This window comes from Acipenser ruthenus, chromosome 53 (genome assembly GCF_902713425.1).
Source record: "Acipenser ruthenus chromosome 53, fAciRut3.2 maternal haplotype, whole genome shotgun sequence".
Lineage (NCBI taxonomy): Eukaryota > Metazoa > Chordata > Actinopteri > Acipenseriformes > Acipenseridae > Acipenser > Acipenser ruthenus.
The window spans coordinates 4827349-4848010 of NC_081241.1; the positions used below are offsets into that span (position 1 = coordinate 4827349).

At 34.7% G+C, this 20662-nt stretch overlaps 1 protein-coding gene and 1 long non-coding RNA gene across 2 annotated transcripts in view; one reads left to right on the top strand and one right to left on the bottom strand.

Annotated features, from left to right (window-relative positions):
• Positions 1–9519, bottom strand: part of LOC131723212 (membrane-spanning 4-domains subfamily A member 8-like) — a 36413-nt gene extending 26894 nt beyond the window's left edge. The window contains exon 1 of the mRNA XM_059016742.1: positions 9414–9519. The gene's annotated coding sequence lies outside the window, so the exon portion shown is untranslated. The remainder of the gene's footprint in view (positions 1–9413) is intronic.
• Positions 9520–17574: 8055 nt separating this feature from the next.
• On the top strand, positions 17575–20271 carry LOC131723213 (uncharacterized). The gene is made up of 3 exons (XR_009320173.1): positions 17575–17637; positions 19590–19706; positions 20186–20271. It is a non-coding gene; the product is annotated as an uncharacterized LOC131723213 (long non-coding RNA).
• Positions 20272–20662: the final 391 nt, after the last annotated feature.

Below are 20662 nucleotides of genomic sequence, written 5' to 3' on the forward strand. Positions count from 1 at the left end.
CTTTTGAGAGCCATTATATAAAAGGTAGACAGTCTTCCCAGCAACAGCGTGTGGAAGCGACATCATGAGAGAAGTAAAGTCGTGGACAACGCAGTTAGAAGCAGTTTGAAAGCAGGTTGACAGCTGCAGAAGCTAAACTAAACTTCCCCCCCCCAAAAAAAAGAGCTGCAGGAAATGAGACAGCAACAGGAGCTTGAGGAGCTGACACACCCACAATTCATGGAAGTCTGCACCCCTAGCAGACTGAAAGCCACCACGGAGATGGAAGAAAGTCGAAACAGCTGGGTTGAGATAGGCAGAAGCAGAGAAAAAAAGAAACTTTGTCAAACACAACCACCAGAAATCCAGACATCCAACAAATTTGAGCCACTTCAACATTTAGATGACCAAAACCAACATCACGAGAATGAAAGGAACAACATCCAGGACCATATAAACAGTGCTGGCCAGGCAGCAAAAAAAAGGGAGGTCATGATCGTTGGGGACTCCATATTGAGAAACACAGCAAGTTCAGTTCACAGTTTGGACCCCCTTACTACAACAGTGTGCTGCCTTCCAGGAGCCTCAGTCAAGCACATCACTGAGAATGTGGACAGGCTCCTAGAACGAACAGGAGACGACCCGGTAGTAGTCATCCACATAGGTACAAACAACATTGGAAGAGACAGACCAAGATCCCTGCAAAACAAATTCAGAGAGCTAGGAAGGAAATTAAAAGACAAGACCAAAACTGTGGTATTCTCTGGGATACTGCCGGCGCCTTGCAAAGGACCATATGGACAGCTGGAAATACAAAATCAAAATGCATGGCTGAAATTGTGGTGCACACAAGAAGGCTTCACCTTTCTTGAACATTGGAGCACATTCTACAACAAGGACTATTTATATAGGTGGGATGGACTGCACTTAAACAGAAAGGGAACCAATCTACTCGGAGAAAGGATCCTTGAAGAGGTCCAGAAGCATTTAAACTAGAAATGAAGAGGGGAGAAAACAAAAAAACAGAAGGGAGACTACATCAAAACAAGGGCAACAACTCAGGTAAGACAACTATTAAATGTATTTATCTTAATGCTAGAAGTCTCAGAAACAAAATGTTAGAACTTGAAGCTACTGCACTCACAAGTAACTATGATGTGATAGGTGTTACAGATACTTGGTTGTCTGAGAGTGATGGAGACGAATATAATATTAGTGGGTACAAACTGTATAGGAAAGACAGGCAGGACAGAAGAGGCGGAGGGGTAGCGCTATACATAAGAAATAGTCTTGAAGCCCAGGTGTTAAATCAGGACAAAGAAAACAATGCAGAATCAATATGGGTCAGAATAATGGACAAAAAATCAAAGGGCATAATAATAGGAGCATGCTATAGACCGCCAAATTCAGACGCTGAGCAAAATAATCTGTTATACAATGACATTCGAAATGCGTGTAGAAAAGGAGAAGCCATACTAATGGGGGATTTCAACTTCCCCCATATAAAAGGGGAAAACTCGATGGGGGCACGATGGATGAAATTGAAATGATGGAAATGACAAATGACTGCTTCCTAATGCAATTTGTCAAGGCACCGACTAGAGGGGAGGCATGCCTTGATTTAGTCTTTTCAAATAATGAAGACAGAATAACTAAAACAGAGGTCAGAGAGCCATTGGCAAACTCAGACCACAACATGGTCTCATTTGAAGTATTTTTTAAAACCCCAAAAGTAATGACTAAAGCTAAGGTTTACAATTATAGAAAAGCAAATTATGAAGGTTTGAAACAGAGACTAACAGAAGTAGATTGGAGTAAAATAGAACATCCACAGAAAAAGGATGGCTGTTTTTTAAAAATGTAATACTAGATGCGCAAAACAATTACATCCCAAAAGTAGACAAATCTAAATCTGAAACAAAATGGACAAAATGGTTTAATAGATCAATTAAAAAAACATTCAGCAAAAAAAGGCACTTTACAGAGCATTTAAAAGGGACCAAAAACAAAGTACACAGAAAGAGTACTTAGAACTGCAAACACAAGTCAAAAAGGAAGTTAGAATGGCCAAGAGAGAGATATAAATCAGTACTGCTAAGGGGGCTAAAACCAATTCCAAAATGTTTTTCCAATATTATAACAGCAAGAGAACATTCAAAGAGGAGGTTAAATGTCTAAGAGACACAAATGGCAAAATCATAGACGAAGAAAAAAAAATAGCAAATATATTAAATGATTACTTTTCACAGGTTTTTACAAAGGAGGACACGGACAACATGCCCCACATGTCGACCTGTTCCTATCCAGTTTTAAATAGCTTTAGCATAACAGAGGCAGAAGTGTTAAAGGGACTAGGAGCTCTTAAAATAAACAAATCCCCTGGGCCAGATGAGATCCTCCCAATAGTACTCAAAGAAATGAAAGAAGTTATTTACAAACCGCTAACCAAGATCATGCAACAATCTCTTGACACAGGGGTTGTACCGACAGACTGGAAAATTGCAAACATAATACCAATCCACAAAAAGGGAGACAAAACTGAACCAGGTAACTACAGCCCAATAAGCCTGACTTCTATTATATGTAAACTTATGGAAACTGTAATAAGATCCAAAATGGAAAATTACCTATATGGTAACAGTATCCTGGGAGACAGTCAGCATGGTTTTAGGAAATGGAGATCATGTCTAACTAACCTGCTTGATTTTTTGAGGATGCAACATCGACATGGTTTATTTAGATTTCCAGAAAGCTTTTGACAAAGTCCTGCATAAAAAGATTAATTCTCAAACTGAACGCAGTAGGGATTCAAGGAAATGCATGCACATGGATTAGGGAGTGGTTAACATGTAGAAAAGAGAAAGTTCTGATTAGAGGAGAAACCTCAAAATGGAGCGAGGTTACCAGTGGTGTTATTTACAAAACCAAAGTGCTAATTTAAAAAAAATGTGTTATAAAAAACAAGCCCAAAAAATGAATTCCTACTTAATGTACAAGTACAGGTATTTTAGACTACAGTATTATATTTCACGGTAATTATTGTTTCCACTGTGTTTCAGATCAAAGTTATTATTGTTCGATGCAAGACTGTATTTCAATATGAAATTGTTTCATTAAGTATATGTATAATTAGGAAAAGCATATTTTATTATGTGTTTTTTTTTGTTGTTGTTTATTTTTATTAGATACATCAAAGAAAGATGAACAAATCCCAGTGTATGTCCCTGAATTGAAAAGTGCATCTGGACCCCCATCATTGCAAACCACACAGTGCATTGTGTGCAAATCCACATTCACTTGTCACACATCATTACGACGCCATGCTGCACACCAACGTGGCTCTGGCAAGGACCCAATTTTTTGTGTAGATGTGCTGAAAGGAATATACTTCCCAGGAAAAGCACAAAGTGGTCCAAGGGCACCAGTTCACGGATGAAAATCTTTTACAGCACAAATTCTAGATTGTGAACTTGAAGAATGCAGAGAGTTCATGGCTCTTGCTAATAGGAGTGGCAATCCAGGAATGGAATGCTGCCATCTTCAAAGAACGGTGCATTCACCTCCAAATCAATTATGCCAGCAGTCCCTTGACAGTCTTCTGAGCAAAGGATTAATATCTAACTTTTGGAAGGATGAGTGTGCAGGCATGGCATCTCAAGCCTCAATTGAAGGTGCTTGTGCAGTTTATCCAGTGCTTTATGATGCCCATGGCTTTTCAGAAAGATTTTTTTATTTTTCAGTTTACACTGGTAAACAAGACTACTGGTGTCGTTTTGGATGGACTAAGGTCACATCTGACACAAAAACAGGGCAATGGTACTGCCAGTGCAAGGGAAGTAAGAAAATGTCATTCTGTGTGCACAGATACTTGTCAATGTGGTGGATATACCAAGAAAAACATGAGGTGCTCTGTGAAACTGTATCCGAATCCTTGGCAGAACATGAAGATACCACCAGTGTCGATGGCAGTTCCATTGATGTAGAAACATGTCAATAAATTTACATTTCACTACCGTACATATTCATGGAAAGTGTATAACTATGTAAATATATATTTGTATTTAGTGTCTGTATGTATTTCCTCCTGTTTTGATCAATGTCTGTATTTTCTCATGTTGTGATTGTGATATATTTTCTGGAATGCATGATTTGGGGAATGCCATAATTCAAGGAAATAAAAAGTCCAACAGGATGTTTCTTTTTACTAATCCTACATACATGGCAGAATTAAAGCAAAAATTGAAAACAAGAATGTGTATTTTTGATGAAAATGTGGTAAGTCATTAATTTTACAGTGATATTTTTATGTGGTATGGATGCCTTTATTAATAACCTACACATCATTGTTTCACCTCTTCAGACAACTGCTTTATTAGATCACATCAAGAAGGTGATGGGTGTCTGTACTAGCCTTCCTAAAACATCATTAGTCCTGGATGTTCTTGGTCCAGAGGTAAGACCTCATCATACAAACACATTTATGGAGTTCCTGTTACAATAATAGAACAAACATTAACAGAAGTGAATCACTCAATAAGGTCTGTTTTGTACAGTTGTATGAAGTTTGTGTCATGCTGAGAACTTTCAGATTCAAACTTCAGTATACTACAGTTTCTCCCAGTTACACATATACGTGAAGCTTTATTTTAGCTCCAGAGTCTTGTGACAGAGGAGGATCTGCCAGGGCTATGTAGTCACGGACAGTCTCTTAATGACCAGAAACAAACTATGATTTTTCTAATGACTGTTTTGCATTACAGGTTACTATCAAAATCCTTCAGAAGCATAAGGTCTATGCAGATACAAAGCTGATAGATGTCTTGGAATGCCCTGGAAACCCATCCCCGTGCCATTCATCTGGAGAAGCCCCTTCCTCCTTTTTTATTTTGTTATTTTCTATTTTTTTATATTGGATATATATAATTAATAACATATATATATATATATATATATATATATATATATATATATATATATATATATATATATATATATATATATATATATATATATATATATTATTAATTGTGTACTGGCAATCCCAAAGCTTAATGCATTTTATTGTATTGATTACAGACAGATACTTGGAGAGACATCCCTAAAGATGCATGTTGTTAAGTTGCAGCTTCCATGCTTATATACATGACCTCTTCATCTCTTCCAGCCTTTGTATTACATGTGCCCCACATCTCCTGTTGCTGAGCAAACACACATTTACACATATTTCTTAAGCTTGACTTTCCTTGCACACATACACAGACAGACCATTAGAAAAAACAGCTCAGTCCAAGTACAAGGAGATTTGTATCCCCACTTCCTCTTTCAATTGCTCTGCAGAGAACTCTAATAATAATAATAATAAAAATAAAAATAATAATAATAATAGGACTCCGCAGTCCACTCACAAAGTACAATACAATCCTATGCAGGCCACTTACGCAGTATAATAGAATCTTATCTCAGGCAGCACGTACTACAAGCCAGAAGCAAATTATAATTATCTTGTTAAAGTCTGACAATATATGCATACCACCCCAAATAATTCCATACGTAATTATTAATGCTAATCATAACAACAACAACAATAATTAATACCGTGAGTTTCACGGAGTACAGGACAGCGCAGACCACTCACAAAGTAAATACAATCCTATGCAGGACACTCACGGCAGTGTCCCAGGACACCGCTGGCCACTCGCCACTTCCAGTAGCAGAGTGCCGGCACTCACGGCACTTCCTATAGCAGAGTGCCAGCACTCAGCACTCAAAATGATCTAACTCCTTCTCGTCAATTAGCGTCGAGCCTAGTGAAAATAAATACCAGAGACTGTGGAGTTTTACAACGCAACCAAATATGGAGTTGTCGAAAAAAGTTTATTTATCTACGTTGTTCAGTTGCTCATCTGATAGTAAACCGATTGTTGTTGAAAAGTCAAAAATGTATTGCTATCCTTTCAGTTTTATAAATAGTTATGTTGTAAACCGATGTCTGTTCAGATGTTTATTTATTTACATTTTCTTGTTTTGATTTGTAAAATAAATGTTCATATACATATATATATGAACATTTATTTTACAAATCAAAACAAATGTGTATATATATATATATATATATATATATATATATATATATATGCACTTTGGTTGTTCAGATGTTTGTGAAGTACTCAATAAAAATAAAATAAAAAAAAACTAATTACATCCGACTGTTTCTCCGTTCGATATTCTATTTACAGTGTTTTGAATACAGGGCTTCTAGGTATGAGTATATCTCCGGTCCTTCTAGTGTTAAAACCAGTGATCCTGTTAATACACAGACATGTTATAACATGTTAATGAACTTGTTTTCAATATGTCTAGACTACCCTCCAGCTTTTGGTTTCTTCATCTTTCTATAATATTTTCAGGCACTAACAGTTACTTGTACTCTTGTCCTAATTTCTATAAATTAATATTGATAAATATCTCTAGTCAAAAGTTACTATATATATATATATATATATATATATATATATATATATATATATATATATATATATATATATATATAGTGTGTTTCTGCTGGAGATGACATACTAAATGGTTCATTCTGAAAGCCTTCCTAGGCTACAATAAAAATTTCAGTAATACTTTAGTTTAGGGATCTGTTATAAGTGGTTATAAACAATAGCAAAAAAAAGCTGAAAAAAAACACACACACCCAACGGCAAACGTGTATAATAACTGTATTGTAAAAACAATGCAGCCCCAAACAATTGGTGAAACTGACATATAAAGACAGGCATAGAAAGACAAACATACCTGAAAAGATAGGCAGACAGACGTTATCCGTTATAAGTGATTATAAACAATAGCAACGCAAAAACATTCACATAAATGTATAATAATAGTCTATCCAATCATATTCTATAATTCTTAATATCATAATTATTACCACGTTTTATAGATTGTTTATTATCACTTATATCGGATCCCTAAAGTGTTACCTTAATTGACAAGGATTCCAAAACAGAATTTTCTACATGTCCCCCAGTAGTGTGTAAGAGCTGGTTTATGAATCATTTTCAAAGGTACAGTATAAATCTGCTTGAAGAATTTGGTAACATTAAGTGTCTCTACTGACAGTGTGTTTACATGGTAGTTACTTAATAAATACATGTGTACTTACATACGGTCACAATATTATTATGCATAGCTACAATGTACTCAGTGTGTACATTGTGCAGGATATAACCCTAACCCCATAAGAACACAAGAACGTTTAGCACATTTTTATTGCCTGCATGCAGTACTTTACACTTTTCTCTATTAAATGTCATTTACCATGTGTCTGTCCAGTTCTGAATGCTGTCTAGATCATTTTGAATGACCTTTGCTGCTGCAACAGTGTTTGCCATGCCTCCTATTTTTGTGTCGTCTGCAAATTTAACAAGTTTGCTTACTATACCAGAATCTAAATCATTAATGTATATTAGGAACTTGTATATTTACATATATTGTGCAACAATATGTATTAATTACATTATAACGACCATTGTAAGCATGTGTAAATACACATATACATACTATGCAACTGCAATGCAAATACACAGGAATTAGAGACATTTAATGTCAAGTGTTACCAAGATATTTTCTACTTTCCATGTTAAGTAAAAATGAAAAAAAAAAGTTTCAGAAGTGCACTACCAGATTTAATCCAGATTTAATAAATACCACTGCCTGAAAGATAATCTGTCATTTAAATAAATAATCATGCAATAATTTGTAGCATAAAATGCTGTGGAAAGCACCCGTGTCCTAAAGACTTTGAGAGAATATTTGTGATGATACATTGAAAACTGTCACTCATTACAAACTATTTAACATAATTTGACATGAGAACAGTTTTAAAATTTAAATCATTGTTTCTGAATACATGTATTTAACATTTTAATATCCATAACACATATTCAAAACAGTGTCTTCTGTGCTCAACTTGACGTATATTATGGGTGTAAAAATGTAAAATGTAAAAATAGAATCAATTACATGAAACTGTTGAGCTATTATAGTGTACGGTATTTTAATAAATAAACCTCTATCAGGTCTTAGGAGAAAATATCAGTTTCTTTTGAGGAACTTAAAGGTAAGGCTTCTATAAATGCATTATAAAGGGTGTTACACACAGTGATATATGGGTATTATTAAACAGGCTACAGCAAAACATAACTAGAAAAACTGCAATACTGTAACTCAAGCTGTTTGTAATAAAGTTATCTCTTATAAGCATTGACATCCTCGACAACATGTTTATAGAGTATCCTAACACTTGCATGAATGTGCCGGATCACATGGATCCCAGATCCGGTAGCTTTTTGTCCATTAGGTCTAGAAAGAAAAATGCTGTCCCTCTTCCTTAACAACCTGGTCTCACTAGAAAAGGGTCGACTCAGTAGCGCAATTTGTCTTACAATTTACGTTCCTGTGAGCATGCATTCTTGCCACTACCAACAATGCATCACGACTGTTTTTACCATGGAATCTTCAGACGTACTGCGAAATGAAACGAAAATCAACCATTTTCCCTGCTGAATGTTTTCAAAACGTATATTCCAATTGTTGCATTTATACCTTCATGTTTTCAAAACGTATATTCCAACTGTTGCATTTATACCGATTATTTATTTGATTTAGAACGACCAATTTGTTTGCTTTTAAATAAATTAAATTGTTAAAAAAATGACTATTCTATGTCCTTTCATTTTAATTCCGTACATGGACTTGTTGTCCTAGTGCTAAAATATACACTCCCTTTTTTCTTTATACATTTACACGAAAAATCCCTTAATATAATTGTAGGAGTGTCAGCACTGTACTGGCATCCAGAATTAACAAATGCTGCTTCATAAAGTCGAATGAAACCTGATGAATAATATTAAGTTAACATATTGAATTACAAACCACTTTGTAGTTTCACATATACTTAATGAAAAACTGACAAAAATAGAAAGCTCTGACGTTTCAAAATCTAACATGAAATACTGTACTACTATTATGGCTTCCGGTAGACTTTTGTGATATAATTTTGTAGTTTCTTTGATTACATGATCTTAAATAAAAGATATACATTATATTCATATAGTTTTTTTTTTAATGAATTCTCAATCCTAAAATTCAAGGTGATTCAAAATTTTTTGCCATAGCTGTACATGTGCAGGTCAGTGTTTGCAGTGACACCTAAACTAACCTGTGTGCACATTCAGTATCTTCAGCTATCAGCATGGGTTTACAAGGTCCTTCATAAGCAAGTCTGCTGTGTGTTTTAATTCATGCTAACATAACCTTTTGATCCGTGGATCACATTCCAGTACACAACATGGACTCCAAATAGAATTGAGCATGACATCTCTGTGGCTGGAGCAGAAAACACAAACTTGAAAACACAGAACACTTACCAATTAGAAATTATATTCACAGGATCACTTCTTCTCTGTATCACAGCATATTGAACCTGCAAAGCAGAATCTATCAAACAACGGTACAGCAAACAGTAGTGCTGTGTGTAAAGAGGGAGGCTGGAGCTTATAAACCACAAGACATCCCCTCAATACACTATTTCATTATTTCATATACAGATAACCAACCCCGTACTTTGAAATTGAACATCCTTGTATCTGTTAATCATTTTGAAATATAATTAAATTACCTTTTATTTATTTGTTATATTAATGCATTGCAAAACAGAAGATTAAACTATCCACAAAAGCAAAAAAAAATCAACAGTACACATAACTTAAGGAGGCTGTGTAGTCCAGTGGTTAAAGAAAAGGGCTTGTAACCAGGAGGTCCCGGGTTCAAATCCCATCTCAGCCACTGATTCATTGTGTGACCCTGAGCAAGTCACTTAACCTCCTTGTGCTCCGTCTTTCGGGTGAGACGTAATTATAAGTGACTCTGCAGCTGATGCATAGTTCACACACCCTAGTCTCTGTAAGTCGCCTTGGATAAGGTGTCTGCTAAATGAACAAATAATAATAATAATAAATGATCCATGACAAAGAAATTCCTGATAACTGACGCTGAGACGTGAGAAGTGACGATGTCCTAATATGGACACCGTACGAGTGCCTATTGTTTCCATACAACTGAAATTGAAATTCTCACAGCCATTTTCATGCAGGTAGGTATATAAGAATATATAAGAATATAAATGATAAATTTTCAGGTTTTCAAATAAACATGCACACTACTGTATCAGATATTTTCCACCCTAAAGTTAAAGGTAGGTATTAGTTTTCCCTTTTGACAATTCATATGTAAATCCAAACATCAGGTTAATACTGTGTGGTTCACTCCATTCAGTTTGCATGAGTGTTTGCTTAATGTTGGTAATTAGACACATAATAATAACTTTCGAACCTACAAGTTAGCATTGTTGATTCCAAGTGCTTTCTTTCATTCTTTCATTCTTTCTTTTTTAGTTGATTGTAATTTAAAATAAATATTTTCTTCACAGACTTTTGTTTTACTATTTAGTCGTTAGGGGTTGAGGAAGTTAAATATGGTCTTTAGCAGAGTGAGACTATAGTGGTGTTTTATCTGGAAGTGGGTCATAGCAGCATTATCTCAGCCCTGCAGCAAGAGTCACATTAACCACTAATGAGCTACAGCACTGAGAATGTACACAGTGTGGTCACAGCGATGTGCTTCAGAGCATTGTGTCACATCACTGTGAGGCTCTCTGCTCACATGGTCAGTTAACCACACTGTGAGGCAGGGGCCTTGCGGTTTCACAATCAACACAAATAGCGCTGTGTCACAGGACTTTGCTGCACAATTGGTTTTATTTTTTATATCTTTACTTTTAACTCAATGTAGATTTATGTTTACTTTTGTAGCTTATCCATAACTAAACAATGGAAAAACAGTTTTAATAGAAAGAAACGAAAAGTAACACAAACGCATGATAAATGTTTCATGAAAAAATCTATGTAAAGTTGTAAATGCCATTCATGATGTAAAAAAGTTATAATAACAGATAATACAAACCTTGTGAATTTAGTCATTATGAACTATTGTACATTGAGAAATACAGCAGGTATTGCATTATTCAAATGTTAAACACTCAATCCAAAAATATTCAGTATGTGTAGTACTAAAAATACACTTATTTAAAATCAGACAAACGGTTCTACAATAAAACCCAGCAGACTGATGCTTTTAGCAAAAGTTGACTGAATTTAAGATGTAAACAAATTGCAATAGTCGTTTCAGGGTTTGAATGAAATCCCAAAGCACTGTTTAAAATATAATTTCACTGGTATTCACTTTCATTGGGATTCCAGATCGTGTTCTCCTGTGATAAAAGCATTACAGTTTGGATTAATAAGCGTTTGTTGTTTATTGAACTCTAGCAAAAGAGCAACTTAACTTAGTTTTATATATAAAAAAAGCACCTTCAGCACCTTCAATCCAAAGAGAGCACAACAAGTTCCTTTGGCTCGTCTCCCTCGATGCTGTTAAAACATAATGCTGTGTCTTTGTTTGGTTCTAATTAATATAAGTAAAATAATATTTTTTTTTTGTTCAGGTAATGCTTTGAAAATCTGTCCTCAAGCTAGTTAATATAATGTATGTGTGCTTTAAATACTGTCTCCAAGTTTAATTATTTTGTATTAATCGTGCTTTCTACATGATTATTTCATTTTGTGTGTAGCTGTTTTTTTCAAGCATGTAAATATTACTGACGTCAATTTTCAGAAAACGTAACAGTAATTAATGAAAAATCCATTTGAATAAGGGAAATTTTAATACTTAAGAAACAGTACACAATGATAATATGCAGTACAGAAACCATACAAAGAAAAAAAGGTACCCATAAATAAATAGTTTAATAGAAATATACAGTTCACATGTTCTGTGTTTAATGTATTAAATGAAATGAAGCTGTCACCATTGTGACTCCCCTCCCTCTTGCATGCAAAGAGCAGAAATGAATACAAAGGTGTGTCTCAAAACGCTGTCAGGAGAGAGGTAAGCTGCTAATTGCATTTCTCTTGCCATAATATTACTGTTTTATTAACTGAATTAAATTACTATTCTGTCAATAAATTGAATTGGTAAAAACAAAATATATTTATATGCAGTAGTGTGAAAATGTATCAGAATACCTCTAGATTTGTATTTTATTTCCTTTATATACCTATCTGCATGAAAACCTGATCTCAATCTTTGGTCAGTATATCAGAGGTATAGGAACAAGAGGAACTAAAAAGTCTCCTGCATGTTACCATTTTACCCTTTCTCTTACTATTTTAAATTAATTGAACGCGTGGCCTATTAGAGTCCTCAATTCAACAATCACTAACTTGACAATTCTGACAATTTTCTAAAATTTCGGTTCCATAGAACTGAATAGAAATGAATTCCTATTGGTGGTACTGTATATGCAGTAATACTAAAAGAAATGTACAACATTTTAAGAGACGTTACAACAAGAAGTCTTCCTCATCCAAATCTGAAAAACGCTCAGTAAGAATTGTACAGTATAACTACTGAAACGACTCAGTCAAGTAGACACACATTCCGACCATTGCCTTCTTCATTGGAATAAAGCATCACCAAACTTTTTACTGAATATATTAATATTATAGGTTAGGGGTTCTGGAAATGGCCTTCACACAATTAAAGTATTCAGTTGCTTCACAAAATATATTTAATGAAATAAAACCATAATTATATCTGCCAATAACAATATACATGTATAAGTTATTCCTCTGTCATTAAAGTATATCATTTGAGTTTCTTTCAGTATTTCTAAACGATTTATTGAAAACCATGCTTTATAAACAAGTAAATGAATACATAAAGAGTTCACAGTGAGTAATTCAAATAGCCTACCCTTACCCACAATGAACCCCAATTCAACAGGCCCCACTCATAATGCCTCAAGCCACTGGGGTGACAGCCTACTTCAGCTCAGGATGCTAACGTGGCTTCAGGTGTGTTTACTGTTTTGTAATGTTTGATATGTGCTGTACATGTAGATCATGGCTCCAACATACACAGCAGATGACAGAATGATCATCACAATCCCTTTGGAAAAGCTGAAAGATCTCCAGAGAGGTGAAAAATACATCCCTGAGACATTCAGCAGCACATTTAGTGATTCCTACAAGTTATTCCTGAACGGACATCCGAAAGCCTTGGGGGTAAGTCCGTCCCGAAACTTTATTGGTACATCTGATGGAAAGGTACATCAAAGCCATCTTAAAGTGTTACAGAACACCCTGCAGTGTTTATAAGAAACACATTACATTATCTTCACTGTGTCCCGTGTTGTTTCTATTGCAGCATTTGAGTCCAGACCATATAGCGAATATCGCACACCGAATAGTATTTTATGATTAGGGTTTCTGGTTTTTCGTGTTTTCCATGACTTTTCTACTCTCCTTTAAAAAAATTAATTGATCTCTGATGAGCCATTTGTGTATCTCAAATACTGAGAAATGTATGAATAGCAAAATTGGTTTAATTTACAGGTTTATGCTTTGAAACAACTACATTCTCTTTTAAAATCGGCCAAGCATTAATTGCTCATTTACAAGCAGAACATGCAAACGATATTGCAACATTTAAATAAGCAAAAATCGTTATTACAGCTATAATGAAAAATGAAGTATTTTATGTTGGACACACTTTACAATCAGTATGTGTATTTACATTAATAAAGATTAGTCACTTCTGCTTTTAAATGAAAAGGTAAGACTTAGCCTACAATTTAAAAGCCCATTTAGCTGTTTCACAGAAAAACCCAGTAAATTAAATCAATTTTACTATTGACACGTTTCTCAGTTATGATTGAGATACACAAATGTACGGAAAAGCCCTAGGGCCATGCAAGAAAAAAAATAAAAACTGGAAAGTTTGTGTTTAAATCACAAAATGTTGCCTTTAAAAACATGATATTCTGACTTTAAAAACATGAAATTTCAACATTCCACATACCAGCAGGGTCTGGGGAAAGGCCAGAGGAGGCGAAACTCAGAACTCTTGCTGACAGAACGGCTGCCTGAAGCCTCAAATTCACTACCGCCGGGTTTTAATAAAGTCTAAAAACTGTCTTTTCTAGTGTAAATTCATTTTCCCACATATATTATAGAATCATATCTGTTTGAAAAGCAGCTGAAGTTTGGAGTAAGCATGTTTTACACAAGATTGATCAATAATTACTCTACCTTTCTCTTTAGGCAATATGCATTTTTTAATTAAGGCTGTTTTATCAATAAAGTAAAGTGCGTCTTGCCCCATTGATAATTTGTATATTGCATAGACAAATGTCTCTGCAAAAATACATAAGTTTGAAGCAATGCAAATTACGTATTTTTCTATTAAGTATTATAATGACATCACCAAATAGCCATTCGAGGTGTCATTCCTATATGAAGAACAGATTAATGAATAAAAAACAAGTAATTACATTTTTTTATATATATATATATATATATATATATATATATAGTGTGCGAACATATATAGGATATCTTAGAAACAAATAAATAATATTTTGGGGCTATGCGTTTTACACACGTGTACCCAACATGAAAATGCTCAAACTATTTTATACATAAATTAAGGGTGCTTACAACCTAATTTGAATGAAAGTTCCCCTAGTTGGTGACGTTTTTTTCTGTAGCATGGCATGAAAGGGCAGCTACATGAGGCACACATATCTAGAAGGGGAGGGTGAAAGCCGCACCAAGACAAAAAACGGACGGGGCACAAAAAAAGCAATGCAAAACGTCTTGAAAAATCTCTAGTCTACACATTAAAAATAATAATCATTATTATGAGTTTTCATTCTTTAATTGTACGGTGGGCCTATAGTCTGTAAGACATTTCCCGTTAATTTAGTGCAATGCTGGTGAAGGTTTGTCTTTGTCCGTGTGCATTGCTATTAATTAAAAAATAGGAAAACAAGCAATTACAATGTGTCATTATTTACCTGGGTTATGGATTGCACTAATAGTTTGACAATATGCTGTTTACGCACATGCACTAATGATCCGCAAATGCAATGTCTTTTTTGCGTAGTTTACGAATCCACCCGATTTGACTGTAATCAAGTGTAAATAAATTGTGACATTCAATGCTTTAATCACCTATGGAGCCCATATGTGGCTCATGGGGGACCACATAAACTATTCAAATGCATCATATGTGTCTTGATTGTGCCTATTGAATGCACTGATTACAGTCAAATCGGGTGGCGAATCTCAGCTATATTTTCTAAGAGATATAAGTCCATACAATATGATACACTTGGCATTATCCTGAGGCAATGCGTTCTTTATATAGAAAAGTCAACCTTAATGGAGTACTATATACGGCTGTGGCTGGCTTGTTTTTATTATTGGATACTGGATAATGGATACCTTGGAGCAATACGTTCTTCATATAGGAATTACACCTTTAATGAAGCACTATAGACACCTTTGGTGATGTCATTATAATACTTAATAGAAATACATAATTTGCATTGCTCCAAACTTTTGTATTTTTTTCAAAGAAACATTTGTCTACAGTATGTAGTATAAATCTTATCAAAGGGGCAAGACGTTTTTTATTGATAAAACAGCCTTAATTAAAAACTGTATATTGCCTAAAGAGAAACATAGATTAATTATTGATCAATCCTGTGTAAAACATGTGTACTCCAAACAGATATGATTCTATAATATATGTGGGAAAATAAATTTTCTTTATTAAAACCCGGTGGAAATGAATTTGTGGCTTCAGGCAGCAATGCTATCTGCAAGAGCTGATAGCATTGCAGCACTATGGAGTAGTGGTTAGGGTGGTTAGGGCTCTGGACTCTTGACCGGAGGGTCGTAGGTTCAATCCCCGGGGGGGGTCACTGCTGTTGTACCCTTGAGCAAGGTACTTTACCTAGATTGCTCCAGTAAAAACCCAACTGTATAAATGGGTAATTGTATGTAAAAATAATGTGATATCTGTATAATGTGATATCTTGTAACAATTGTAAGTCGCCCTGGATAAGGGCGTCTGCTAAGAAATAAATAATAATAAAAAAAAAAAGAGCTCCGAGTTCCGCTTCCTCCGGCTTTTTCCGTGACCCAGCTGGTTAGAATGTCGAATTTATTTTTTTAAATAAATAAATAAAAACTAGAAACTTTGTCTTTAAAACTCAAAATGTTGACTTTGAAAGTCGAAATTTCGAGTTTTGAAGACGAAATTTCTTGTTTTTTTTTTTGTTTTGTTTTTCTCGCTTGGCCCTGGGGCTCTTCTGTACAAATGACTTAACAGGTATCATTTTAATTCTTAAATGAGAGTATAAAAGTCAGACATCGAAAATAAGAAACCCTATTTTATTACTGGGTCCTACCTCCGGGATCAGTTTCCCAAATATCCCAACATTGATCACAATCGATGAAAAACAGAGGTGCAACATTATAACACTAGATCATAGATCACATTTCCATTCTTTATTAAGTATTATTGAAAAAGAACAAAGTTCGGCCAGACCTCCTTCAGCAGACTGTAGTGAACAGACACAGCCCGCAACACTAAGTGTATTAACACCTGACCTAAATTTGTTAATTAATGACACAATCATTGAACATATATATATTTACCTTTACTGTATTATCACACATTTCAATAGTTCCTTCTTAAAACTTGACAACACAGGATTTCTGTAACACTGCAGGGGGTTCTGATGCACTTTAATACCTAAGCAATCTTTTTAATGTTAGTATTTATTGTAATATATAACCAGCACAGTCTTTGTTTGGCACCAATACAAAATACAAATAAAACCAGTTTCTTTTTCCTTGTTTCAGGCTGTTCAAATTCTGCTTGGAATGGTACGTCTAGCGTGTTGTATTTTACTGTACCAACATGCCCACACGATTGAAAGTGTAATGTTGACTTTGCTTAGCATTGTGGTAAGCAGAGTTTTGGAATGTTGTGTCGATTTAAAAATAGTAATTGACATTTGGATTTCTCTACACAGATGACAGTGCACAAAGACATTTTGTCCATTCAGGACATGTAAACATTGACACATGGGACTCTCAGCAAGTCATATTACTAAACAAGCACATTCAGAAATCTGATCATGCAACTGTGTAATGAGATATGGGAATCAGGGTGGGTTGATTGATCAGGTTCTTTGTGATGTGATTCCAGGACCTGGGCTACTCATTTCAAACCCTGCTCCCACTGGATTTCTGAGTCCTGTAAACTCTGGGGTTGACCTCAGGCACAGTATAAACACAGCAGTGAGGTTCAAAGGTGGACCAGAGCAGTCTCTGTAGTCTTAAATAGCTTACTTGTTAAAGTTAATTAATAGGACCCAATATCTCTGATCTCTTTTTCAGTTCATTATTTCTGGATGTATGACGGTTGCAGCAGCAAGTACTCCAGTCATGAGTTTAGTAAGTATTTATAAAAAGCACAGTTCTTACTGATGCTGACTCCTGATTGGAGCCCAGCATCTTTGAATGATATCCAATTATTATTATTATTATTATTATTTTTGCCTAGATGAAGTTCTCTTTTGCCTTGAACATTATAAGTTCTCTTTGGGGAGCAGTTGCATTTTGTCTCAGTATAATACTTACTGCCAGTTCATTCAACCCACCCCCTTTGGAAAAGGTGAGTGCCAACTATTTCATTTGTATGTTTCATTGTATTTACAAGCTAAACTTTTTAAAGAATATTTTGTGGCTAGTTCCCATACGAAAAGAAGATAATCGGTAACAACAAAAAAAGTGGTAACATTTTGCATGGTGTCTCTAATTACTGTGTATTTACATTGTAGTTACTTGGTGCACTTACACATAATTACAATTGCATAGTTACAATGTACTAAACGTGTAGATCTTGTTGCATGACATATATAGATATTATTTATACTTATATATATATACTTATGTTGGAATAATAATAATAATAATAATAATAATAATAATAATAATAATAATAATAATAATAATAATAATAATAATAATAATAAACTATTCCTACCTGTATGTTTGAGAACATGTTTGATGATCAAAAATTTACTTTGAAAGCTCTTTCTCCCTCAGCAACAGTCACAGGCAGTGTGCAAAAGATCCTAATGGCAATGCATATTTTCCCCAAAACAGTCTGCAGTTTAATTTTGTAGATTGCATTCAGTGGGTCAACGACCTTTCTCTTTGTGGGAGCGTGTTGTTTTTCTCTTTATTTACATCACTTACAAAATTCCTGCTTCTCAGCTTTCGCGAGCCGGATTTATGATGATACTTTTTTTTTTAATCATCAGCCTACAATCACACTTAAGTTTTATGCACTGAGCACAAGCATAATGCATACTAAGAATCCGTTTGCTGTGGAATAATGCATGAAAAAACAGATTTTCAATGCTGTGGGAGAATTTTTTGTTTTACACTTGGGCCTGGGCAAAAGACATGCAAGGCGTTTTTTGTTTGTTTGATAACCAAATCAATACACTTATCATATATAATCACCAATACAGACAATTTTGCTGTAAATTTACATAAATATACTTGTTCAATAACACTGCTTCTAGTGTACAGACGGTAAGGTGGAACAAGGCGCGGTGTCAGTGTCACATTCATGCTGAAACGTAGCTGCAGTTTACTTCAGTATCCAATGCATTGTTACGAGCTGCTTAAACATGCAGAAAATGATACAAAATCACCCCTAAGATCAGGTCAAGGAGTTTGGCAATAGCCATCCAGATAACAAAGACTAACTCGGAGATAAATTGGTATGAATACTATTTATAGTTGTTTTTATTTGATTTTTTATTATTACAACACAGACATATTTGTAATGTTAAAGTAAAATGGTAAGTTTGTTTATATTAGTGATTGATGGCACTGGTGAGCTTGTAACTTTCTTAGAATTTAAGAGTACCAATAAATGCTTCCTGTGTTAACTGTTATTCAATAGTACTGTTTGTTTATCTTATAATGTGACGGTGGAGGGGGAAGCTAGGATCCCCGGTGATGATTGTAAGTGAGGCCTGTCTCGCGCTCACGAGCAAGCCGTTTCAAGCAAACCATTTCACAGCCAAGGGAAGGGGGTGATTTGAATGCAAAAAATATTGGTGTAGAGTAAGAAAATATTTCCAGGACATAAGGAAATGTGTTTTGACAATACAATTAAAACAATAAATAGAGCCGGGACAACTGTCCAGTACATCATTGTATCAAAAAAGGTTTAGGTTTAGGTTTAGTTAGGGATAGGGTTAGGGTGAGGATTAGGGTTATATCATGCAAAAAAATTTGCATGTTAAATACATTATAACTATGCATAATAACATTGCAATGATGTGTAAGTACACATGTATTTACTAAGTAACCACTATGTAAACACACAGTGATTAAAAACACTCAATGTAAAGTGTTATCAGAAAAGCACAACATAGCATTGTTAGCATTAGAAATAGTTAATGTTCCCTGGACCCCTTCTTTACCAGTCAGATGACTCTCTGTTTTTAAATATTCCACTGCCTAAAGATGTGTGTGTGTGTGTGTGTGTGTGTGTGTGTGTGTGTGTGTGTGTGTGTGTGTGTGTGTGTGTGTATTTGTTTCCAGACAATCAAAGGGATAGAAGCATTGATTATAATTTTCCATGTCTTGGAGCTGGTTGTCAGTGGATTGACATGGCGTTTTGAAAGCAAGGCTTTGTTCCGTGACTCTTTCAATGTCCTGGTATGGTATTTTAACAATCTATCAATACATCTATTACTGACAAAATGATTTGTAAATCCCAATTTAAAGACATGTTTATACATTGTAAAAAAAAAAAAGAAATGTTTCCACTAATATTAGCTGCCACCAAAACATGAAACATTGACTTTATCCAGGGATATGTTTCCCAGTCCATTTCTATAGCTGGCTTTGGTACCCACCGTATTCTAATTGTTACAAGATTCTCTATATTTGTAATGAGATTCTCTATTCCATTTGTTAAGGGAGTTTCTATTCTATTTGTTATGAGATTCTCTATTCTATTTGTAATGAGATTTCTATTGTGTTTGTTATGAAATTCTCTATTCTATTTGTAATAAGATTCTCTATTCTATTTGTTATGAGATTCTCTATTCTATTTGTTATGAGATTCTGTTTCACGTGTTCTAGATGTGTGTCATGCTGACCTGACGTTCCTTGTTTATATTGTTGGTTTTCAGCCTGTGATTTACCTGGAACAGGACGCTTGAATGTACTGCAGGACCCAAAGCAACTGAAGCAACAGTGTGTGTGTGTGTGTGTGTGTGTCTGTTCATCAGAATATATTTTAAAAATAAATCCACAACAACTGACATTTTTCCTTCCATTGTAAAAAGAGTAATAAACTTTAAAAACAAAACAAACACACTTAAAATATAATCATCAGATTCCCTTATTGCTTTTAGGACCCCTCCTGTGCCAAGCATCTTTTACAGCTTCAATTAAAAATAAAAATTACCATGTGTCAGAGTATCGGTTGTAATGAAGCTCTAACTGTAGCATAGTCTACCTACTTAACAGGTAATATTTGTAAGGATAATTTTCATACCTCCACCCAATTAGTGGGTAGTTACCAGACTTAGTTATTGGTTATTCCAATTGTGCCGTGTAACTTTTATTGCATTATTACAGCTTTACATGGTAAAGCCCGTTTTGTA